General features: G+C 35.0%; 1 protein-coding gene and 1 non-coding gene across 2 annotated transcripts in view; one reads left to right on the top strand and one right to left on the bottom strand.

Moving 5' to 3' along the window:
* Window positions 1–26482, top strand: part of Cad96Cb (protocadherin Fat 4-like Cad96Ca) — a 315489-nt gene that overhangs the window by 27778 nt on the left and 261229 nt on the right. The gene's annotated exons all lie outside the window — the stretch shown is intronic.
* Window positions 20275–20347, bottom strand: TRNAT-GGU (transfer RNA threonine (anticodon GGU)). The gene has a single exon. It is a non-coding gene; the product is annotated as a tRNA-Thr (tRNA).

The following is a 26482-nucleotide window of genomic DNA, read 5'->3' as shown; positions in this document are numbered from 1 at the left end:
TTAAAATGGATTTGAGGGAGGTGAGATATGATGATAGGGACTGGATTAATCTTGCACAGGATAGGGACCGATGGCGGGCTTATGTGAGGGCGGCATTGAACCTTCGGGTTCCTTAAAAGCCATTTGTAAGTAAGTAAGCATGTAAGTATTCTGCGAATGTGAATACTTGAATATGCAAATTATACTTTTAAATGAATGAAAAGCGTAAGAATATTAAATTACCAAAATCAAAGAGTCCTATTTGTTGCAACAAGGGAGTGATGAGTGACACCACTGCCATCGTGATCTAGACCAGGCCGTAATGCAGGTTGTGTGACGTCACTCGATGAGTCGGGCTTTTCTATTTGAGTATACGGAGCTGAGTGAAATATATTACTTTATAGCGTGTCGGTGCTCAATTTTATTTAGTGTAATGTGTGTATAAGATACATTCACTTCTTATTGCATAATATGTTGCAGAAATAATTACAAAACTGTGTTATTTTAATGTGAACGGAGTTTTACATGTTAACATAACCTGGTTGCATCAACATTTTAAGTTTGGAATGGAAGCTATTTTGAGATTTAATAAAGAAGAATTATTTATATTGTGATTTTAATTTAGCACATCTACCTTCCTTACTTGTAGGTACAAAATTTACCACAGTCCCTCCTATGAAATTAGTGTATGTACAGTTGCGTGTTAATCTGGTAGGTTAGATAAATACAATTCATTACAACCCAGTATAGTAGGGAACAAATAAATAATACAATTAAATTTTTATTCAATGTAATATGTGCGTAAGTTCCATTTATGTGTTGCATAATGTGGTAGGAATAATAAATAAAACTGTGTTAGGCCTATTTTTATGTGAAGAGAATTTACCATGTTAACATAACCTATCTGCGTCAACATTTTAGGCTTAAGTTGAGAACGAAAACTGTTTTGAGATTTAATAAAGAAGAATACTTATATTTTTAGGATAAACTTCAGAACACGGTTACCGTCCTTACTTATAGGTAGAAAATTCACCACAGTCCCTCCTATGAAATGTACATACGTTATATTACTTAGTAGCGCTGAGGTATAGTTCCGGTAATTTCTGAACTGAAAAAAGTTGAATTTATTTTTTGTGGAGATGCAAGGCATAATAAAATCCTGAACGAACCGAACTAATTTGTATATGCAAGATGTATGAATACGAAGGGAACTACCTCAGCGCTAGTTTAGCCCTAATAACATATTAAACTAATCAGACTTCAGACTGGAGTACCGTCTGAAACGAATAAATACAATTGAAGTGTAGACAAATTGCATTTATAAGTTATACGTAGCGTTATGCTTAATTATAATGCATAATTGCGAATATGGAAATAAGGCAAGTAGGCCTACTGATAGAATAAACAAACCTATAACTTCAACACATTAAAATATGGGTGCGATGCAACTGAAAATTGTTGAAACGTGCATAAATGAATGTGCAAGAATTTCGTAATGAAGCATGAGTGCTTTATTTCAACTAATTACAATTCTAGATACTGTAACAGTAATGAAAACTATAGGGTATAATTTTTCGTAATATACTATTTGTATCTCGTTTTTAGTTCTAATTGTGTATATTATCAAACGTCGTATTATTTACTCGTATAATGTAGGTTATTCACAAATAAAAAGGGCGCAATAATTTAACTTTAATAAGACAAATACGGTAAACTAACAATAATGGATTAGACAAGAGTAACATCGGTAACGCTGCACTTAGGCCTAATCACAACTTACTTTACATGCCAGTCAATGTTTCACTTTCACGTATATATTATTACACATATTTAGCCTACTGTTTATAAGACCAAAATTTCACTTAACCACATAAGGGCGCAATATTTAATCGAAATAAAGGCAGGTATTACACATACGAACTTTGCCTGCAACAACGAAATTTTCACACCAAAAATAATATACCTTAAATTGCAAGTAAATTGTGTCTCAAGTGTCTCACAATCACTTTTTAAAATTTTACTGACGCAATTACACTGCATTTCAGAGAAATATATGTTATTCTTCATGCACTGAAACTAATTCATATGGTTGAAAGACCGCCCTTCGCGATCAGCTGTTAAGCGAGTCACGTGGTCTGCCTTACGGCCTGTATTAGATCACGATGGCAGTGAGTGACACTTACTATGCTCCAACCACGAGAAAGTCTCCGCCGGATGAAACGGAGCGGGGTAATGCTGTGAATGAATGTTGATGTCATAAGATGTCATAAGGTCACACCCGTGGATATTCTTATCTCTATTGGCTAGCTCTCATAGCACAAACCATAACATTGATACAGACGTATTGATACTACCCTAGTTACACAATTAGATCACAGTTAATCTCCTGGTCTTTTAATCTCTTCATACAGGAAATAACATATACAGGAGAGCGCATGGTTTTTAAACTGAGGTTATAACGGTAATATTATTTATCTACTTCGTTCCAATAGATGACGCAATAGTAAGCACATTCCTTTCACGGTTGATCTCCTGGTTGGAGAACAGTAGAATTGCACTTTATTTCATTTTTCAAACAACAGCACTTCATATTTCGGCACTTGGTCTTGCACATGCTTCTGATGAATCCTTGGCCGCCTATAGAGTGAAAGATCGCGGCTATTCGGAGTGCAATTTCATGATTCGGGACATCTTCAAGTCTCACAAATTCCTTTGAACACAACGTGAAAATGATCAAAGATGATGGAAAAATCGACAGTATTCTAGTTATTTCCACTTAAATGAAGTATATCCACTTCAATTTCATTCTGTATTTCTGTCCACAAGTTGTGAACTAGATTCAGCACTTCTCTTGATTACGGCATTGTTATCACGCTGTTCAAGGTAACAATACAAACAGAACGCGTAACATATAGGTCAGCCTAACACCAACAACTCATTAGCATTTCATCGCACTGTGGCCATGAAGAGTATTGCTGATGTTGCGTATCCGCTCTGCTTACTCCATCGCCATTTTTCCTAGTATTGAAGGTGAATGCGAGAAAGAGTATCAGCCGAAATGTTGGTTAATGACCTTCATGGGCACTACACGAATTCGCTTGCTAACAAGGTGGTACTATGGTAACAATCGATGTTTCTTTCAGGGATTTAGCCAATTACCATTGAAGAATTGATGTTCAATGCTACTTTAGCCTCGGACGTCTTCAAGAAATTGTAATTAGTTGGCAATTGTGTTTAATTAGGTTTTGTCCTTAGACATGGCCGACATAAGAAATTTAATTGGCAAGTAATCAATTTTTATTTAAAGAATATCCTTGAACATAACTGTCTTATTCCTTACGGTTACTGAGTGGTCAGACCTTCAGCCTGTCACTTAGGCGGACCGGGTTCGATTCCCGATCAGTCCTGGATTTTTTAATTGAAAAAATCATAGTGACATTTGCGGATGACAAGGTCGCTGTTGGCATTTTTCTCGAGATTCTCCCGTTTCCCTATATTAGACATATGGTATCACTCCGTCAACATATCTTCATTTCGTCATAATTTCATATTATTCCCCGAACGCCGGCTGGCGATGCTTGGAGGGGGCTAACCTAGGAACTTGTGGGATTGCCTGCTCGAAGCCTGGGTACACAGCGGACCACAGCCGGTGTGACTTTGTGAATGTGCGTAGCTTGAGGGTCAGCGCAATATTATTTATTATTTATTGCTACATTCAATACAAAATAAAGTCGCCTTCGGTAGCGCAGTTGGTATAGCGCTGGCCTTCTATGCTCGAGGTTGCGGGTTCGATTCCGGCCCAGGTCGATGGCATTTATGTGTGTTTAAATGCGACAGGCTCATGTCAGTAGATTTACTGACATGTAAAAGAACTCCTGCGGGACAAATTTGCGGCACACCGGCGACGCTGATATAACCTCTACTGTTGCTAGCGTCGTTAAATAAACCATAATTTAAAATTTAATACAAAATATGTACATTTTGTTGACAAGCACACACCCATTTGAGCAAGCTTGTGTTCGGGGGGAGGTTCCTATAAATAACTATTTTCTACTAAATGGAACTTAACAAAGATTTTTAAAAATTACAAAACCAATACAATTATTACAAAACAGGGATAATTACGAAGATAAAAGTAGAGAACCAAGTCAAGAACAGAATGTAAGTTGGAATGAATAAATACTATATTGAAATTAAGATAAACAAAAAAGGAAAAATGGACATGATAATAAATAAGTTGCTTAATTTTCCTTAAATGTAATAAAATTAAAATAACCTAGATCAGTATTTATTATCAAAATAGAGCTGTATAACCTTGGCCCCTAACTCTGGTTATTATTTATTCCATTGGTTGTGTAACATTTAGGTTTAGCTAAAGGACATGTCAAATTATTTCTTCTGGTAGAATAAACATGATGTTCTTTATATTTCTGACGATTTTATGATAATTTAATAATGTATATTTATATATTTGTTCAATTGGGAAAACATTAAAATCGGAATAAATCAAATTTGTTGGATTATCAATTTACTTGTTTAAGCAAATTTTAATTATAGGCTTTTGAAGCAAATAAGATCGCAGTGCTGGGTTATAGTGCCCGTCCTCCCTTAAATTCAAAGATCATGGTGCGGCCGGAAATATTACATCAATCGAAAAAATCCTTGGTCTTCATTAGAATCGAACCCACGACCTTCCGGCTTGTAGCGTAACGCCTTAACCTCGACGCTACCATGCATCCCAGATAAAGAATTACTAATTATAAATTCTTTCGTTGGTTCTTAGAATTGAGTTCCTAAGTACGGTCGTATGTAGATTTTCTGTTCTGTAAGATGTCTCGTCAAGCCAACAAATGAATATTATTGGAAAGATGTCAATTGATGACGTGTTGTTAACGGAAATAAAATATAAGCAGCTTTGTTATTGATGAGACCTGATTACGTGTAATTTAAACCGCGCTATTCACATAATATAGCAGCTGTGTCATGATTAAACACGACACGTGTGGTTCTCCAAGTTGAATACAATCCAGGAAACCGGAGATTTCCTAACAGAATCAACGCAACTCGATATCAGTGTCAGTATTGCTCTCGCTTGGGCATATATTCTTTATTTAAATATCTTTTAAAAATAAGGAAATTAGTCAGAATCAAATAAATAAATAAATATCAGAATAAAATGGAGAAATGAGTCTACTGGAGTACTCGATGGAAATCTGAAACATAGCAATTTCGTTCGATACATGAATTTTACACAACCTTCTAAGGTCAAATATTGGTAACCAGGATATGTTTATAAACTGACCTTTTCCTATGAGAATTATATGCCGGCATTAGTCGTCCTGTGCTCCCTAGTTATGTTGTCAACATTTCACAAGGCACCACGTATGATAAAAGTGGACGAACACGATCTCTGTCTCTATGGGACAGAGAAACAATCAACCAAATCTGTGACCGGAGACACTAACGCTACATATACATACACAAGTGTTCTGCCCATGAGCAGGTTTTCACTGCAAACTCAGCATTCTCCAATCTTTCCTATGTTTTGCCTTCCTCTTATACTCCTAATACATTATTATTATTATTATTATTATTATTATTATTATTATTATTATTATTATTAAGCAAAATTATAAATACATAAACATGTTGAAGTTAAAGGTATCTGAGAGGACAAATTACCTATAAAGCGAATATCCTGAGAATTCTTTATAACATGAATTACTATACCAGCACATATAAATAATAATGCTTCAAATAATGCATGAGTTAGCAAGTGAAAAAAAAGCAGCGTAGTGTCAAAGACATCACTTTTCAGTTTGTTTATTGATTGGGCCTTGTCAACTGTTTTTCCAGTCACACAGAGTGAAGTCTACCAATGATGCGTTATAATTTTAAATTGATTTGCCGGTATCAACTGCACCTGTAGTATAATTATAACAATTTTGTCATATCTCGACTTGATTAATGACGACAGGAAAGATTAGTAATTTTAATTTCACTATTTTGTTAGCCCAAGAAATTACTTGACTATCCATACTTCACGACTGATTTACCTAGCATTAGTACAAGATATAGGCTATTAGAATATGGTATTGTAGGGTGGAATTGTGTTTTAGTACCGCCCTCATGCCAATAACAGAGAAAAGAATAATATACAGTAAATATGTCTTAAGAAGTCTCTTGATTATCCCTCTGAACTTTTTTATTCTGAATTTAAAGTACTTAATATTCATCAAATTTGTAACAGAGAATCTAAATTATGATTTATTTAACGACGCTCGCAACTGCAGAGGTTATATCAGCATCGCCGGTGTGCCGGAATTTTGTTCCGCAGGAATTTCTTTACATGTCAGTAAATCTACTGACATGAGCCTGTCGCATTTAAACACACTTAAATGCCATCGACCTCGGCCAGGATCGAACCCGCAACCTCGAGCATAGAAGACCAGCGCTATACCAACTAGCCTATGCTACCGAGAGCGCCAAATATTTTATAACAATGTCTTATTGAATTTATTATATAAAAACTGGAATATATATAATTTGTATTCACAAAAATATAAAACTAAAAGATCAGACAATATATGCTTGACAGAACTAAATGTATCATAGCTGTAGCTTATAATCACAGTAGCCTCTTGTCCGAACTCTGTAACAGGATAACAGCTAAATTCCCAAACATACAATTTGCTGATGCTCCTTATATTCTGAAATAAATTTTAAAAATTATTGGTTATTTGAGGAGAAAAATTCGCTTCGGCGCCGGGGATCGAACCTGGGTCCTTGGTTCTACACCAAGTGGTCTAACCACTCAGCTACGCCGAAGTTCAATTCACAGCACCGGATCGAATCCCTCTCCTCTAGTGGCCTGACTCTAAGTTACAATGAGCACACTCAATTGAGTGACTTCGTGGTCGGGATTCGACAGTAATATGCACTGTTGCACGAAGAATCTACGTAAAGATGAATTTTTTGTTATGGTAACAATGGTTATTAGAGGACTCGGATTAAATTCCCGGCGCCGGAGCGAATTTTTCTCCTCTAATGACCATTGTTACTATAACAGATATATTCTGTAGGACCAAAAATTAATCTTTACGTAGATACAAAATTATTGTTTAGGGAGAAAATATAAAGTTTCAATTACTGTAATATCTGTGTTTTTCTTTTTCTCTTTTTACCTTCTATTCTGTTAATTACTAAAATACTCATCTTAAAATTTTGTGGAATGCCGCCTAATCAGCGAGTATGTACTCCTTCTGGGGGTGCTAGATTGATTTTTTTAATAAAAATCCAATATATATCTTTGTTTTAGCAATAAATTATTATTATTATTATTATTATCATTATCATTATCATTATTATCATCATCATCCTCGTTGGATGACATACAATCACTCTTAGACAAACTTCATCGTGGTAGCAGTCTGTCATGTGCCTGCACGGTGTAAAGTAACGGATAACTAACATCATCATCATCTCAATAAAAACATTTCCCACAAAAATGTGAAATTATACCTCGTCTTTAAACGAGCATAGAAAGGAAGATTAAAATTACTTAATGACTGTCTGTCAAGTTGTTTTCTACTCGAATTATGCCTACATCCTTTCCTCCCCGGGGGCTATATTGCGCTGATGTTTTAAGCTCATATAATTGAATAAAGACTGCAAACACCACATCGCATTGTACGTTCTAATCGCATTTATCGCGTTAAATTAATCTAGAGTAAAGCGCCCCAAGGGTTGGAAGAACGGGAACTAATAAATAATGTAAAACTAGTCGGCGCGCTATTATTAAATATTTCACTCGCAAAAACTTGCTCGTCACACGATTAGCTTCATTACAAGAGAAGGGAAATAATTTACGAGTCGTTCACCAAAATAGTGGGTAGGCCTAAGTCAACGTCAGTAACGGAAGTAATGGATTTAAGAGGAAAACACCGCCGATCTTGGTGTACAAAAAGCCTAACGAGAGCAGCCTTAAAGTTGGGTGGAAGGCACCGTTTTGTATCAGTCTGAAGTCTTATGTTGAATTAAGTCCCAAGTCGTACTGACTACATGTCACTGAAGTCCAGCTAAGTGCATGTCTAATGTGTACGGTTGGAAATGTTTGAAAAGCAAAAAATCAAATCCTGATAACGAAAATAAACTTAGGAAAGAAGAAACTATGAACTCTGTGAGAAAGAAATTTTGAATTGACACTCCTTACTTAGGCTACATCTAACTGGGTAATAATAATAATAATAATAATAATAATAATAATAATAATAATAATAATAATAGTAATAATAATAATAATAATGTTAATATGAAATATTATTAGTAGTATTGTTATTTCATTCACACGTACAGAGTTACAAGCTAGGCCCACATTTGTTATTACACTCAAAATTTAGAAGTTATATTTTTATTCCACTTAAAATTGAAAAGTTAGATCTACATTTTTATAGCATTAAATACTTAATCTGACTAGTGTCTGTGAAATTATATACATATATATACATACATACATATACATACATATACACACACATTATATATATATTTCAACCACTTATTATCATAATACACGATTCCCTTAAATTGACTGAGCATATTGGGAATTAAATCAATGGCTTTACTGAAAAACGCTATGAAATGTTTCATATAAAACAATTTTTATCTCGAAAAAGAAGCAAAAACAAGCAAATTGTATTAATTTTTTTTAAATATCTCAAATACATAAATATACAGGGTGATTCAAAACCTCTGCGACTAACTCTGAGGGGTGATAAATTTAACACATTCGCATACATTGACGTACGCTCGCGCAAAAACATTTTCAACGGTAACTTCGAAACGACGCGTCAAAAGACATTAGGTTGTTTAATAAAAAGGGTTCCTTATTGTTAGATCTATCACCCCTCAGAGTTTTGTCGTAGAGGTTTTGAATCACTCTGTATATGGTGAACCGTAAGTAATATCATCAATTTCAAATGGTTATTGTTTGAGATATTTAAAACAAAAACATTTCATAGCGTGTTTCTGGAAAGTCATTCATTTAATTCCCAATATGCTCAGTCAATTTAGGAGAATAGTGTATTATGATAATAAGTGAGTGAACGAATTTTAGTTTTGTCCTTTAGATGTCAAGAAATTTGAGCTGAACAAATGTAACTTTTCGTTCTGAAAAGGATTTTTACAATGTCACATTTGTTCGGATCAAATTTCTGCACATCAAAAGAACAAAACTAAAACTTAAAGGAATTCAAGGGAAAAATTGTTCCGGAAGAAACTCAAAACAATTACGACTGTCACAGATGGATACTGAATCCGTTTTTAGACAGACAGACAGAGAGACAGATGCGTTCAATTTGTTAAAGCTAAAAAAAGGCTCATTGAAATATGTATCTACTGCTGGAATGTTGAAATTATAATTATTTCGCAAAGTTATAGTGAGGATCACGTAAGAGCAGTTCCTAAATGGCTAATTTGGTCGTCTCTTCAGTGTTGTCAAATTATACCAGATATCACCAAAGAAGTTAAAATCACAATGCTATGTATTGAAATAATAATAATAATAATAATAATAATGATAATAATAATGATAATAATAATAATAATAATAATAATAATAATAATAATAATAATAGACCTACAGTATTAAAAATAACAATGTCTTGCTTATTTACTGCATTTCATCTATATGTTGAAAGGTGTCTTCTAAATGGTTCAATAATTTGTGAAAGAGTAGATATTTTCTTCCTGGACCTCTCGCACAAGTCGTACTGACTACATGTAATATTAAAATGTGTTTTGTCTGTCAACATGAAACTCATTGTTTTGACTAAACAGTTTACGATTCACGAGTCCTAACCTAAAAATCTATTGTTTGATCACGTGAAATGATCAGTACTAATTCCGAAAACAGAATACCACTTTGAAATGTATAGCCTACTTAAAATACAGGTACATACTCCTAAGCCACTACCATGCTATTTCCTCTTGTGAACATTTTAATAAAAATTTGAACACTAAGAAATATATATCAGTCTATTAGCCATGTGTATGTTTCATATCAAGTACACTCAGGGACAAAAAAACCGGACACTTCTATATTTGCTTGTATTTTGTTGCCAATTATTTCAAAATGAAACAAAACCCATTTAAACAAAATAATGTTTCATTTAGCACCTTATACGACTACATTTGAAAAAAAAATCTCTGATGAGAAAATTTACAAAAAATTACAAAGGACGTATAACTATGGCATCGTTTGGTCTAACTGTTTTTTTCATTTTATGGTGCCTCAAACATTAAAGACTCTTTTTAGTAACGAGTATTACCCCCTCTGGCTTGAATAACTGCATCCATACGTCTTGGCATGCTCTCAATTTGATTAGCAATGTCTTCTTGAGGAATAAGTTCCCATTCTTCGCCAAGTACTCGCCTCAACTCTTGTAACGATTCTGGTCTCGGTCGTCTATTCTTAACACGTCGTCCCAGCATGTCCCACACGTGTTCAATTGGGTTCATGTCTGGACTCCTTGCTGGCCATGGAAGAACATGGATTCCCACTTCTTGGAGATAATTTCCGACCGCATGGGCAATATGCGGCCGTGCATTATCATGCATTAAAACAAAATTATCGCCTACAAATTGGCCAAATGGCACAACATGATCAACCAAACATTCATTTATATACCTATCAGCTGTTAATCTTCCATTTTCAACAAAAAACAACTCTGTACGAGCATCCGTACACACTCCTGCCTAAACCATCACTCCACCACTTCCATACGGTACATTTTCGGAAATGCAACACTGTGAAAATCGTTCTCCCCTCCTTCTCCAAACTCTTTTACGTCCATCAGGTGAGCACAGATTGAAACGGGACTCATCGGTGAACAGAACACAGCTTCACTGTCCATTTCTCCAATCCCTGTGATCATTTGCAAAACGCAGTCGTTCAACTCGATGCATCCTGAGAAGTCTGGGACCAGTTGCAGGTCTACTTGATATCAGTCCACTTGCTTTCAACCTCCTTCTAACTGTTTTGGCCGAAATTGGGCGTCCATGCATGTTAACAAATTGCTGGGCTACACTAGTAGCTGGCAGGTTGCGCTCCCTAAGAACTCTCAACACCATATACCTGTCTTCATTTGTATTTGTAGCTCTTGGACGACCCGAACCTGGTCTTCTGGTATATTCTAGGGTCTCTCTATACCGTTTTATGGCATCATGGGTTGTACTTCTAGCCATATAAATCACTAGTACGTCCAGTAATGGAATATGGTGCTGCATGTTGGGATCCTTACAGATTAGAACATATTAAGACACTGGAAAAGATTCAAAAACGGGCTCTTAAGTGATGTCGGAAAAATTCACCATTAAAATGGGACACACTCACGGACAGGAGAACGCGAATTCGATTATGCGCACTGTTCAAAACATACAGAGGTGAGCCTGCCTGGAGAGAAATAAAAAATAGGTTGCAGCCGCCAAATTACTCTTCAAGGAACGACCACTCATATAAATTGAGGGAAAGAAGGCAGAGGACGGACACTGGAAAGTTTTCTTTTCTCAATCGTACTATCAGGGACTGGAATGCTTTACCTGCAAACTTACTAAAGGCTTTACCAACAACCAAAAATGTATGTAAAAATAGGCTTAAGGACCTTACTAATAGACGGTAATTATACACAGTATTTAAATGGTGTAAATAATATGTTGTTATTGAAGTGTTGTATCAGCGAAGAATTATGTTGTGTCAGTGAAGTGTGTTGTATCAGTGAAGAAGTATGTTGTGTCAGTGAAGTGTGCTGTGTAAGTGAAACGTGTTCCTGTCAGTGAAGCTTTATAGTTTATAGTGGCAGTGCATAGTATTTGAACAGTGAAATGTTTTTGAAGTGTTAGTGAAATCAGGATAGAATCAATGAAATGTGTCGTAGTTCCAGTGCAGTGAGTGAGTTGACAGCGAAATGAGTGTAATTTGAAAGGTACTTGTGCAGATATGAACATATCATACTCGTGGGTTTTAGTTCGATCTTAGTTTTAATATACAAATTAGATTTATTTCAAATGTTATTTTAAGTGATCGTTTCATTTAATTTAGTATATTCCCTGTTGTTGTTGTTGTTATTATTATTACTATTAATTATTGTTAGTATTAATTATTAGTATTATTATTAATTGTATTTTTAATTAATAAGTTTATTATTGTCATTATTGAGTGTAATTAGTTACCACTGCCACCGGGTATATACCCACTGCAGTATGAATAAATACATACATATTCATAACATTTGCAATGTAACGTACACTGCGTCCATCATCGTAAAGGGCTACAGCTCGAGCCACATCTTCAGGTCGCATCTTGTTTTAAGACAAATGTTACAACCCCACTTAAAATCAGAAAATGTAAAAATAAATAAATAACGAATTATAACGATAATGAAGCACAAAATGGTTGAGACAAAATTGTTATAGCTGAGACTCCGAAAACAAAATTGGAATATTTGGTTCTAATGGCTTGTTTATAAAACAAAAAACAATCAACAATGTATACACGTCTCCATAAGAACAAATGGCTACCATAATATTGTATGAGAAGATAATGTTTTGCAAAATACCAGCAAATATTAAAGTGTCCGGTTTTTTTTCTTGTCCTTGAGTTTACATTACTTAATTACACTTACCTGAATACGTATAATGTTGAATTGGAATCACAACGCAACAGAACTGAATTATCTATTGATACCGTATTAATATTAATACCGTAAAGTGGGGATATTTCGGACGCAGGGGTAACATCAGACAGTAATTCAATTTATCATATTTTATGTTGGTAACACCAGTTCACCAATGGGTCTTTAAAAATGTGCAGAAACATACGAACATTGTAAAAAGCGCGGAAAAGATGCTAAGAACTGGTGTAACCAACATAAAATATGATACATTGAATTACCGTCCGATGTTACCCCTGCGTCCGAAATATCCCCACTTTACGGTACCGGTATTACTAATTATTTAAGTTCAAATCTCACAAGGTTAGTTACTTACATTTCATCAGATTCTTTCTACTGCAAACCAAAATTATTGCTGCAAATTAAGCTTTCAGGAATAACTCCCTGTAAAGTTAATTTGAATAATTTCGAGAGAAAAATTGTTCCGGGGTCGGGTAGAGTTCCCGGGTAGCTCAGTTGGGAGAGCGTTGGTACGTTTAACCAAAGGTCCCGGGTTCGATACCCGGCCCTGGAACAATTTTTCCCTCGAAATTATTCAAAAATTATTGCTGCCAACATAACAGTTAGAAAATAACTGTCAGTTGTTGTATTTGTCAGTACTCGAAATTCGAAACGAAGTTGGTAAAATAAAATTCAACCTGACATCTATAAAAAACATTATAATCCGTATGTAGTAATAGGGGGAAATGGTTAAGTTTCACCCTTAGGGTATTAAGTAAGCTGATACGGACTATAGATCAGGTTTTGATGAAAAGAATGCAAGAATACGTCGAATTTGCAAAAGAAGTTCTTACATTTTTTATAGCACTTGCAGACTCTTATTTATACAAAATACAAAAGCGAGAAATGTCCTTGAAAATGGAAATGATATCAAAGAGTTCAGATATGGTAAGCTATTAACTAAAAAACAGGTACATTTATCGCATTAATTATTTTTTACTTTATAACTACTGAAACATATTTTATTTTTATTTTCGAGGTTCTTTATGTTTATGTTTCTAAATACAAAATAAATGTACAGAATATTATTTTTGTGTTATTCTGTAAATCATTTCGCGATTAATCTTAGCTCTCTACGCGACCCTTCTGGAAGTCGCGACCCATGCTTCGAGAATCACTGTTCTATATAATTCCTCGTAAACTTTTATTTATCAGATCTCAAAATATTACGGGTTGACATACGCCTATTCTCCCATGGAGTTATAAACATCGCGGTAAGATGTGAAAGGTTACTTCATAGAGCAACATTTCCTCCGCGTGTTTGACGTCAGTTAATTAAAAATAATTACTTTTCTATTTCCTATTAGTTTTAAAAACAATTTGTGAAGACATAACTAACAGTTCTTTGTTCTCGTCATAACCCGAATATCTTGGTCATCAATTAAGTCCTTACAAACCACAAAAAAACAAGGTCTGTGCCCATGACCTTGTCCTCTATACTAGGACCCACGTCTGTACGTATAAAAACACTGCCTAGGCTTTAAATCGAAACAGGACGATGTTAATTATGGGAAATATGAACTTATGAATAGGAGTACGGAAGAAAAAACAGGGAAAGCGTGGGAATGTATATTCCAAAACGCACGAAAGAAATGGTTAACGTAAAGGAATTATTACTACTTCTGAAACATGCCCTTATGAGCGTCAATTTGGCCGTGACATAAATGTCGCTCCAGCATGTTATGAAGATTGAGTTCCTACAATAAGCAGTTCACGTCTGCATCTCGTAATATGCATATCATAAAACGTGTGTAAGATGTCACGATTCTAGGCGTGCCTTCCTGTATATATACACGAACTAATTTCACATTGAATGTCATTGTTTGTAGGCAGTAATATTGTAATTTAACTGGAATAAGAGTTCATTTTCTGATGTCATTTCAGTATCCCTGCTACAACAAATAACTTCACGTTTAAGAAACCAATCAGCAACATTAATATCACATAAACGTATCGTTCATCTAGTCTAGGCAAATCACATGCAGTATTTACGAATTTATATTTGTATAACTGTAATAACATAAAAATCTATTAATAATGAGCATCCAATCTGCTCTCAAACAACCTGAAAGTTAGAATTTATGAAACAGTTATATTACAGGTTGTTCTGTATGGTTGTGAAATTTCGACTCTCACTTCGAGAGAGGAATAGAGGTTAAGTGTGTTCGAGAATAAGGTGCTTACGAAAATATTTGGGACTGACAGGGATGAAGTTACAGGAGAATGGAGAAAGTTGCACAAAGTAGAACGCACTGTATTCCTCACACGACAATATTAGGAATATTAAATCCAGACCTTTGAAATGGGCAGGGCATGTAGCATGTATGGGCGAATGCAGAAATGCATACAGAGTGTTAGTTGGAAGGCCGGAGGGAAAAAGACCTTTGGGGACGCCGAGACGTAGATGGGAGCATAATATTAAACTGGATTTGAGGGAGGTGGCATATGATGATAAAGACTGGATTAAGGCTGGTTCACAATAAACCGGGAACAAAAACGACAACGAGAACGAGAACGAGAACGAAAATATTGTTAAAATAAATGCATTTAAATGTGAGTATTCACAATTAACTATTGTGAATGCTCACATTTAAATACATTCATTTTTACATTATTTCCGTACTCGTTTTTGTTGTCGTTTCCGTTTCCGGTTTATTGTGAACCAGCCTTTAATCTTGCTCAAGATAGGGACTGATGGCGGGAATATGCGAGGGCGGCAATGAACCTCCGTGTTCCTTAAAAGCCATTTGTAGGTAAGTAAGTAATTAATGATGGGTATTTACAAATGACTGAAGTGGGTTTATGATTTTAATGACTTATTAGATAAGATATGATGACCTGTTTGATGTTATAAACAGGTCTCGTTCTAGGATCACCGAGTCACCAGACTGAAGTTTGGAACGCACGGAGTATATATGACGTCAAGACTCGTGAGGTGGGGTGGGGTAGGGTGGCATTGCGAAAGATCTGTTGGTTTCGTAAAAAAGTGATTTACCCATCTTTGTTATTGCTGCTTGACATGGATCTCTGCGATCACCATATATATTTGAGATCCTGTGAAAAACAAGTATACTTTATCTTATTTCATTTATTTATTTATAATTACAAATGGCTTTTAAGTAACCTGCAGGTTCATTTCCGCCCTCACATAAGCCCGCCATCGGTCCCTATCCTGTTCAAGATTAATCCAGTCTCTATCATCACATCCCACCTCCCTCAAATCCATTTTAATATTATCCTTCCATCTATGTCTCGGCCTTCCCAAAAGGTTTCTTTCCCTCCGGTCTCCCAACTAACATTCTATATGAATTTCTGGATTCGCTCATACGTGCCACATGCCCTACCCATCTCAAACGTCTGGATTTAATGTTCCTAATTATGTCAGGTGGAGAATACAATGCGTACAGTTCTGCGTTGTGTAACTTTCTCCATTCTCCTGTAACTTCATCCCTCTTAGCCCTAAATATTTTTCTAAGAACCTTATTCTCAAACTCCCTTAATCTCTGTTCCTCTCTCAAAGTGAGAGTCCAAGTTTCACAACCATACAGAACAACCGATAATATGATTGTTTTATAAATTCTAACTTCCAGTTTTTTTGACACCATAAAAGCTTCTCAACCGAATAATAACACGCATTTCCCATATTTATTCTGCGTTTAATTTTCTCCCGAATATCATTTATATTTGTTACTGTTGCTCCAAGATAATTGAATTTTTCCACCTCTTCGAAGGATAAATCTCCAATTTTTATGTTTCCAATCCGTACAATATTCTGGTCACGAGATATAATCATATACTTTCTCTTTTCGGGAATTACTTCCAAATCTGTCGCTTTAGCCCTACTTGCTTCAAGTAAAATTTCCGTGTTTTCCCTAATCGTTCGTGGATTTTCTCCTAACATATTCACTTCATCCGTATAGACATAAATCCGCTGATGTAACTCGTTCAATTCCAGATCCTCTCTGTTATCCTGAACTTTCCTAATGGCATATTCTAGAGCGAAGTTAAAAAGTAAAGGTGATAGTACATCTCCTTGCTTTCGCCCGCAGTGAATTGGAAGAACATCAGATAGAAACTCTGTACTCTGCTGTAAGTTTCACTGAGACACATTTTAATTAATCGAACTAGTTTCTAGGGAATACCATATTCAATAAGAATATTATATAAAACTTCTCTCTTAACCGAGTCATATATCTTTTCGAAATCTATGAATAACTGATGTACTGTACCCTTATACTCCCATTTTTTCTCCAATATCTGTCGAATAGAAAAAAATCTGATCAATTATTTCTTTATCCACATTTATGTTTATGTTAATTTCGTTGTTTCATAATTCACATTACTGAGGAACATGTCGAAAATTAAGAGCACCAAGCGTTCCTTTCAGAACGAACGTATAGAGAAGTTCGGAAAGAAATATTTTCTTATTTAATGAAAACACACTGCATTCTTCAAATTGTGCAAAAAAAATATATAAGGGCAGGTGGAAATCTATTATTTTAAAAACATTGTAATAGAAAGAGGCCCATTAAAAATATTAAGTTACACAGTCAAGACAGACCTTCAGTATCTAAATGAGACATAGAAAATCAAATCATTAGTTCAGAGTGTTATTTAAAACATGCTTAGTACAATGCAAATTGAAACATATATTGTTAGGCAATTCTTTTCTGTACTAGAAATTCACTGTATATATTATAGGTCTACATATGTATATGTAAGCGCGAGCATTTATTTTGTGCCCTATTCTGATTGAATGTTTACATGTTGAGGCAAGGAGTAAATGCGCGCTTCATCTCCCATTCCACTCGATCTACACAACAGTCTCGCCCGTGCGTTCGTAGGTGCATATTTTTCGGTACTCTGGACCGAGGCTTGGTTATAAATAAGTATCTCTCATAGTTTTGTTTGAATTGCCCGGAAAGCTTATACTGTATGTTTCAGCCTGTAGTCGCAAGAGCTCTACAGTTTTAAGATGGAGAGAAACAGTGAGAAAACTTATATTAATCAACTCAATCTGTCACAACGGTTCGGAGACACATTAGAACGAAGTTCCATGAAGATCCACCCAGCGCCAACTCCATTCGGCAATGATATGAAGAGAATACCTCTGTAAATGGAAATCAACGGGTCGTCCTGCGTCTGTACGGCATTTTGATCACAAACAATAACAAATCAACAATAAGTGAACAGAAGAATGTAGTGACATCACACACGTCATATGAATGTCTCAATCTGATCACAAGTTACTTTGATGATAGAATAATTTATAAAAATTCCTTGCCACCCAGATCACCTAACTTACGTTACCAGATTATTTCTTGTGGGGTTAACTTAGAAATAGTGTTGATAAGAATTGACCACGAACAATTATTTATTGACGATTTGAAGAACAATATCACCGAAATCAATGGAATTAACGAGGCAATGTTGCAGCGAACTGTGAGAAAACATGGAACGACGGGTACGGGCGTGTGTACAGGAAGGAGGAGGTCACTTTCAACATCTACTGTGAAGGCAAGCAATTCTCCTAAATATACTTTACATTTAGAAATAAGACGGAGTTTCGGAGCTTCTATATAAAAAAGGAATATTTAAAAAACCATCCGATTTATATAAATCACTCTGTACTTTAGATAATAATAATAATAATAATAATAATAATAATAATAATAATAATAATAATAATAATAATAATAACAATAACAATAACAATAACAATAATAATAATAATAATAATAATAATAATAATAATAATAATAATGCATATCGCGTTTTCTTGCAGCATTAACTTTTCCTAGCATCCGTCGTATGACAGCAATTCCAATTAGCAGTCGGTTCTTGCAGGAACACACGCGTTCCTCGGAGATATGGCTGTGGAGATACTGATCCTGTTACTGCCTTAATGAGGATAATTTCGGAACGGTACGTCGGGACTAATTTCTTCACTAGAAACGGAAATATTAGAAAGAATCCGTTCTAAAAACCATGGCAAAGAAATTCATCTAATTTGAGACTGACCGTTGCTTCTGATTGGCCCAATTTTAGCTGCCATTATTCCCACAAGTGCTGTTCCGGTCGCATATCAGGGACAACGGAGGTTCTGTGTGTTCTGCATGGCTTTGCTTACGAGTTCAAACGTCGCTGATGTGTGTCAGTGACACCGTAACTATTTTATGTTTCAAGGATTAGGAACGTTTGACGGCAAGATTCCTGCAAAATTACAGAAGCAAGTTAAACCAATTGAGAAATGCTACTGCTACTACTACTGATTTGCGAATATCACTATCACTATCACTATCAATAATAATAATAATAATAATAATAATAATAATAATAACAGTAACACTGCACAACAAAAATAAACTTTGAAATTCTTTCCTTTTAAAAATAATAATTGAACTACCCTAATTCTGGGTCAAGAAAAACGAATCAGCTCTAGCTTTTTTTAGATATAACTACTTGAGCTATATTAACTTAAGTAATACATTCACAGCGAAAACAGTAATAAGATTATCTTATCTAATGGACACCTGGACTGAGTTTTGAAACTTGTACACTTTTAATCAGAGTTATTTCATTTTTTAAATGTTTGTTACATGCATTAAAAATAAGATATGTGCAGATTTTGAGCTCAATCGGACTGTTACTTTTGAAGTTAATTTTATTTCAATTATGCAAATTAGTAACGTAATCAAAATGTTTCATGCGCATTGCATTCAAATACAGCAAATTCATATTTTTTTCATATGGACCCTGATTCACGGGCAATATTTTTAAGTTGAGAAATTCATGTAATCTAGTTTAGTTTGGACACAATATATTTTTGAAAATCAGATATGTACCCACATAAATTAATATTTGTTTTATCTCCCAATTTGCAAGATAACTTAAAATGTTTCAGCGTTACATTTCATGCATGGACCTTACGAATAAGTTATTTCATCGAGTTTGGTGAAAACTGCATGCGCATGGAGCATTTTGAACACTAAAAATGAAGTTTCGAGAAAAAATTAAAATTTGTGGAAAGATATACAATACTGATATATGGAGCAGGCCTATATAAAAATCACTGCTTACGCTCAAAGAAGATGTAGAGGCAAAAAAACTGCTTATTACTAACATACTAAGTTCCCAAGAAATATTTTTTTACAAAAAAGCGAAAAGTGATATTTTGCCCATTTTTCATAAAAACTCACTCCTAGCGCCCCTTCTGTTCTATTAGCATATAGAACATAAATCACGGTCCATTTAATTGATAGGCCTCTATCTAAACAAGAACACATAGTAACTGGAAGTACAACCTAAAATAATGGCTTATTCGAATCAGCGTCGTTTCTTTGTCAATCGCTTGTAACAAATATGACATTGTAAAATTTATTTTCAGAAGGAAAAGTTATATTTGTTCAGACCAAATTCCTGCACATTTAAAGGACAAAACTAAAATTCTTTCCATCATTTATTAACATAATACACTGCTGTCTTAAACTGACTGAGCATATTGTGAATTAAATCAATGACTTTCACAAAACACGCTATGAAATTAATATTTGAGGAGAAAAATTCGTTCCGGCGCCGGGGATCGAACCCGGGTCCTTGGTTCTACCTACCAAGCGCTCTGACCACTGAGCTACGCCGAATTCAATCCACAGCACCGGATCAAACCCTCCTCCTACAGTTCCAAGCGCTCTGTCCACTGAGCTACACCGGAATTCAATCCACGACACCGGATCGAACCCTCCTCCTACAGTTCGATTCGGTGCTGTGGATTGAATTCGGCGTAGCTCAGTGGTCAGAGCGCTTGGTACGTTGAACCAAGGGCACGGATTAGATCCCCGGCGCCGGAGCGAATTTTTCTCCTCAAATATTAATTGTCACTTAACAGATATTATTCTGTTGAATCAATTAATAACATTTTTAGTAAATACGCTATGAAATGTTTCATATAAAACAATTTTTATCTGGAACAGAAAGCAAAAGCGACGAAAACTAAATAAAAATTTTGTTTGAAATATTTCAAAGAATAACCCCCTGAAATAAATGGCATACGATTCACTCTGCATAAACTTACTTACAAATACGAGTACATAAAAGTTACATAGAATAGACATAATACAAATATATATTACATAATATAAATACAAAGAAATTACATAGAAATGCATGCAGTTAAGTATAAATACATAGACTACTATTACATACAAAATATATGTATATACTTGTAGTTGACAATAATAATGTAAAAAGAATGTGATTTAAAATTTACAAAATCTGTACTCTATTTTATGCAGTGGTGATAGACAGTATTTTATTTTTAACTGTGTTAAACTCGGATATTCAGTGATATTAATTAATCATTATTATTATTATTATTATTATTATTATTATTATATAAATCAAACACGTAGAAGCTCCGGACCTTCCCAACTTTATCGTTATCCAATCTATTTCTTTGAAGGTCATATTAAGGTTTGATTTCAGATAAGTTGGAATTTATATTAAAATTGTGTTATATAACTTCAGTCTAGAATTTATCACACTTTATACAAACACAGAATTAATTTTCTGTCATATTACCACGAATATTTTCGACTTATATAACACAATATATAGAGGAACAATTTTTCAGAACATCCTATAGAGTGAATGTAATATAACTGTACAGTTTTTTAAACAGCTTATTCCTTGGATGGAGTACAATAAATATTATAATTAGACCCAAATTAATACTTTTCTCAGCAAAACTTAATTTCTCCTAAATGATAACACTGTTTTACTCGATAAATGGTCCTACTATCCGTACTATTCTGACTTTTACTCATCATTACATAAACTGATGAGGAACGATTTATCTGCAAATCTGGCTTTCAGGTAATAGCTCCCTGTAAAGCAGGTTTGAATAATTTCAAGGAAAAATTGTTCCGGGGCCGGGTATCGATCCCGGGACCCTTCGCTTAGCGCACGAATGCTCTTCTGATTGAGCTAACCCAGGAACTATAGACGACACCGTCACAATTCTTTCTTTATATCCACACAATTCAAATGGGCTGACAAGAAGCCAGAATCCAACTTTGAGTGCACACAATTTGTGAATATAAAAGAAATGATTTGTCTCTTTGTAGATTTCAATAAAATAGACGATTTTCTTGAAAATTAAACAAAAAGCTTAACACATATCGTTATTTCCTGCCATTGGGAATTTTGGCAACCCTACTGGTGTGACTAAGAAACGGAGACCTGAGTTCGTGTGCGTTTTTAGGTGAGCCGGTGATGTGCTGTTGCCTAACTACACAGATTTTCAGCTTAATTTTCTAATTAACCATACACTTAATTACAAGATATAATTGATTTTGTTTAATTTAAGGTATTCTATTGCCCTCTTCAATCTGAACATTATTTCACCTTCACCTTACTGAGCAGTGAGTTTTGTCTAGAAATTCTTCTATTGGAAACGAGCATTACCGCTAAAATTGCGAACCAGGGGTGTATTTCAGGCCTGGCGAACCCTGACGGCGCCAGGGTACAATTTTTCGAGGTCGGGCGGCGCTAGGGCACTTTTATGATTTTCATATTATCGTAAAATTTTGCGTTTTTAAAAAGTTATAATTATTTTATTCAGATTTAAATTATTTCATAGTCAGATCTACTTTGCAGACCTAACCACCTTTATATGTAGATTCGAACTCGCGGAAATGTTGGTGTTGGTGGTGGTGGTGGTGGTGGTGGTGGTGGTGGTGGTGGTGGTGGTGGTGGTGGTGGTGGTGGTGGTGGTGGTGGTGGTGGTGGTGAATATGACGGCGACGACGACAAAGGTAACTACTACCGGTACTATTGAAATCTCGGAGCCAAGGCACTTTTTTGTTTAGGAATACAACTCTGAAGCGAACTACATCATAATGTCACAATACTTTCCACATAATCTGTATTGATAATCTTATAACAGTCGTGATTATTACGCCTAACACCGGTCGTGTGAAGATTTGCCCCGTGGTGTATGCACTTTTTACATGATCCGCCGGCAGTACGGTTGAGTTTGCATTTCCTCTCCGTCTTCAATTTTTTTAGCATTTCCCTAAGCTCCCAGTGGCACCTGCGGTGTGATCACAGTTGTCACTTCGCGTTCCTGGTTTCACATCCGCAGCGACAGAAAAAGAATTTTTATATTTCAACGTCTGTCCCCGCTTTCTACTCTAAAAAGGTTTTGTCATAAATGATGTCTTCAAAGACGATTTAACCTTTTTTAAATCTGTTTAACGACGCTATATCAACTTTGCGGGTAGCTAGCGTCAGTGGAATTTGGCATAGTGAGATGAGTGCGGAGATTCGTTATCCGATTATGTAACATTCACCCTACATTGGACAAAACCTCGGAAAATTTCAAATTCAGCCCAAGAATATTCAAACTCACGTCAGAACGCAGTTTTTCAGCATGAGTACTGTATGTTATTTCTAGGCCTGCAATCTTATTTCATAAAAATAATTGATTTTTGTTACTTTTTATTAAATACAAGATCTAAGCTGATGCTATTGGCAACCATATGTATCGAAAATATTTTGGTTACCACAGTAATATACCGGTTTTTCGTTTAATGAACTATTAATTCAAATGTTTTCTACTCGCAAACATACAACCATTTGTATAAATACCCTAAATTAAAAACAATTAGGCCTAAGTGTTTCGCTTTTTGTGCCGGTCATTATAATAACAATATTATTTGTATTATTAACAACAGAATAATGTCATATAGTACCTGTTTAATACGCACAGCATCCAATTACTAACAACATGATTCACCCAGAGTGTATATTGTAATATGTAGGCTATATAATAAGTAGGGCTGAAGAAAAGTTTTGGTATCAGGGTAGTACACAATTTCTATATACATATAAAGTAGTATCTCTACTGTCTGTAAGGAGGAGAGAGAGTGAACATCCGACTCTCCTCAACAGTAGACCTGCCTAAGTGCCGTGAGGTTGTATCAGAATGTCGAAACAAAAACCCAAAAAAGAATAAATAATAAGAGGACTGAATTCAGAACGTGGAGAAAATATGTTCGATTTAATTGATAATGATATCTTTTATAAATTTAATATTTGTTCCGATTTAATTAATTTAAAATACAAAGTAATCCTGTAAAAGTAAATTCTATTCCGAATTCATTCATCCGGAACGGACTGTACAAGCAGTCGCTACAGTAACTAGTCGTGCGTGCACACAAGCATTTTGTTTACACAGCTCAACGTACGATGCAGCGTATCCTACAATCAAATAGTTTTTTCAGCCCTAGTAATAAGTGAAGGCAATATGTTCTTAAAATACTGTACCTACATACATTATATTGTTGAAGCAATAATAAATATTGTTTAAGCCATTGTAGTATGCACAAAGTAGCAAAATTGTTTACAATTAATGCTTATTTGTTTCGCTTGAACCAACAGCCACATTTCTTAAACGGAATTATATTTAAACGCGTGGAAAAAATCATAAATTTGTTAATATTTACACTCTAAGTGCACGAAAATTTGCAGCCATAATTTGAAGTAAATTATTTTAGTCTTAGGAACTTTTTAAGGTGTGAAGCATAACTTTCAGGCGCAGAGTGTTTTATTCACTCACTATTACATTCTATACAAGAAATAATTTTAAATTTGTTTATAGGGAATGAATAAGACATCTAAAAACAAATTACCTTAGGAGTATAATTTTTACTGGTAATTCTTAGTAGATTAATATAATAATGCTTCAGTTATATGTTAAAATTATTTTATTATCAAAAAAATCACTCTAATTAAAATTCACACTTTCTGTAAAATTTCTTGAAGTTCTTATCCCAATATCATAATAATAGTCTTCTTCAACTTGACTTCTGAAAGTCTACGCAAAATATGCTAAATATCACCTTCTTAACAAAATCTATTTTCGAGTTGTAGGCCTGTACACTCACACTCGTATACATATTTTTAAGTGTAGTAAGTACTAATGGGTAAGAAGTTATGTACCTAGAAGTTATGTCTTACGCCACAAAATATTCCTAAATGTCCATTATAACGCTGTTAACATCACATCAAATTGTGGCTGCTTATTTTGTGCATGTGCAGTTTAAATATTAGTAGATTTATAACTATTTTTGCATGAAATCACGAATGAATTCCTTTAAGGAAAGTACCCGTCATTGGTTCAAGGGAAACACATGGCAATCATTAATGGTAAACAGTGCTCCAATTGTGAAATTAAGTGTAACAACAAACGGTTCGCAGTTTGTTAACCCACTCAAATAATGATTATATATATACCACAAGAAATCTGGAAGAAGAAATATCTCTGTCACTACACAATCACCATTATCCCACCATGCGATCGTCTTAAACATTCTCGCCTCGATATTATCGATGCAAGGAACGTGAGAACAGAGCTAAGAGCAAAAGCCTTCCCAGAGTGGAGTATTTTGCAGCATAGGCCTAAAGGGAAAGGCGTACGTCTATACAAGGAGTATACACCCGCTAACTCATGGATCCGAGACCATCGTGGCTTGTCATGCAGTGAATGGCGAGAGACTATCAAGATGACAGCAAATGTTTCTGCAGTTAGATTGTACAGGGACGATCTCGAAACGATTACCTCTGCAGGAGCTGCCACAGAAAAATAGAAACCCTTGCGCACGTTTTGGGATCCTGCTCTCATGGTGATTTATTAAGGAATACGCGTCATCATAACATTCGCTCCATTATAGCTGCAGCACTAATAGATAATGACTTCAAGGTTTTCGAAGAAGTCCACGGCCTAGATGAAAATCGAAGTCACAGAAGAATCGATATAATTGCCTTTAAAAACAAAAGCAAATGTTATATTATTGACCCAACCATCAGGTTTGAAAGCCACCAGTCCCAGCCTTTAGAAATTCTTCAAGAAAAGCAGAGCATTTATACACCTACCATTTCATATTATAAAGAAAAATACGAACTGAACAATATAGAGGTAGTGGCCCTACTCATTGGCGCTAGAGGAACAATTCCAGGCTTCCTAGGTAAATCTCTTTCCCTCCCAACATTTATCTTAAAAGAAATAACTATTGCCATTATCAGGGGTTCCTTTCAAATTAAAAAAAATCATTGCTATTATTTACCTTAATTATTAAACTTTTCAGGATTTTTTCACTGTTGTAAACTTTAATTATCTTTAACTGAACATTGCATGCAATGTATTATACAGGGACATCATTTTATTTTTACTTCAATTTTTATTGTACCTGAGTTTTTTAATGTACTTCACTCCCACCCCTTCTACTAATGAAGTTTCAACTGTTCTCCAGACAGAATCAAGGCCGCTTATAGTAAACAGCACTGAGTTACTGAGTATAGTACGTTCCAGAAATATCTTCGCGTTTTCCAGTGACGAAAGAACTTTTAATATTGAATCATATTTTCGCACAGGTACTGTCCGTTTGCCTACGTCGCATCCCGATTTCCCCCACCTGCTTCTGCACGCCTCTCTGTAAAAGCAGGGCTGTCTTAGCTCTTTTCTGAAAACATTAATTTCTGTTAGGAATTGGACGTTTACGTAATATTATACAACTGTTTAAAATAACTTAAATAAAAGGGCATCGTTAAGTAATTAACTGTCACGTGATTTCCCTCCTTTCTACGATCCTGCGGCATAACCACTTGGACGGACAGTAGATAGCATGTCTGAGTAATTTTATCTGTGCGGGTCGGGCAGAAGTGAAGATTGAATTTACAGTACATAAGGTACTCTTTTGTAGAGTAGGTGCAGAATT

The sequence above is a fragment of the Periplaneta americana genome, chromosome 7 (assembly GCF_040183065.1).
Source record: "Periplaneta americana isolate PAMFEO1 chromosome 7, P.americana_PAMFEO1_priV1, whole genome shotgun sequence".
NCBI lineage: Eukaryota > Metazoa > Arthropoda > Insecta > Blattodea > Blattidae > Periplaneta > Periplaneta americana.
Note: the sequence above shows the minus strand (reverse complement) of the source record. Positions and strands in the feature narration are given on the sequence as shown.